The sequence below is a fragment of the Asparagus officinalis genome, chromosome 2 (assembly GCF_001876935.1).
Source record: "Asparagus officinalis chromosome 2, Aspof.V1, whole genome shotgun sequence".
Taxonomy (NCBI): Eukaryota; Viridiplantae; Streptophyta; class Magnoliopsida; order Asparagales; family Asparagaceae; genus Asparagus; species Asparagus officinalis.
The window spans coordinates 50730054-50731281 of NC_033795.1; positions in this window are offsets into that span (position 1 = coordinate 50730054).

Consider the following 1228-nt stretch of genomic DNA (forward strand, 5'->3'; position numbering starts at 1 on the left):
TTATCGATCTAGATTGACATTAAGCAATAGTTTAATGGATTGCATTAAACAACATTGCTACAGAAGAGATTATTTTATAATAAACCTAATAACTCAAGTTCAAGAATTTCCTACTAAGCAAATAACTTATTCTAATTTGCTTTTGAAATGCTAGTTTATTGACTTAAGATTTATAATTAGTTAGTTGTTTGCATAATTTCACTGAGTATATAGCTACTTTTAGTTTCATGAATTTTAATAAAAATGTTATGATATAAGAACTAAGAAGCTAAAATAGATCGGCAATGCAAGAGATCAAATCATTCTTTGTCAATCAAATCAACATTCAGTTTCAAAGATTAAACAACAAACCAAATTCTTTTAATCTAAGATTAAAACAGAGATAAAAAAGGTGAATAGATTTGGGATCTTGTAAAATTATCAATATATTGTTTATTTTTTTATTATTTCATCATTCAATTTTATTCAACCAACATTTTCAGTGAATCTAATATGAATATGTCATTATAATATATTAAATTAAATTAGCTATTACTTAAATTATTAAATTAGTTATAATTAGTTTTCTAATATGGAATAATTTTTGCCAAACTGATAAGCTATATAATTAAGATAAGAGTTTCTTTTTGCTCTTTTAATTCAAGGCATGTAGTCATGTGAAGAATCACCAAAAACCTCATAGTTAACATAATGTCGCACGAATATAGTGTGAGACCAAAATAGAATGTGACAATGGACAAAAACTATAATTATTATTTATTAAATGAATTGCATACATTTACATCATCTCAAAAAAGACAAAATACAATTGAAACACCTTAATTCTCATTTTGTGCAATGTTGATCAAGAAAAGAACATGAAAATTATAAAGATTGTAGAGAAAGTGAGCTCGAGAATGCTAAAGTTGTAAGCATGCAAAGAGAGCTAGAATTGGCTATTTTCTTCTAAATCTAAATTTTAATAATGAATTGAAATGTTGATTGGAGAAATTCGATAAAATTTTGTTATTATTTATAGTGATTTGGTAGGAGAGGAATAGTTGTAACTTTTTTTATCATTTGTGTAAATAAAGTTATATCTATATGCAAATATAAACTTGTTGTGTCAACAATTAACCTAAGTGCTAACCCTCCTCTTAGAATCAACACGTGTTCCATATCAATATCAATCATCAGATCAGCTTACCCCAGTCAGGGACAACTCTAGTAGCATGGACACCCTCCCACC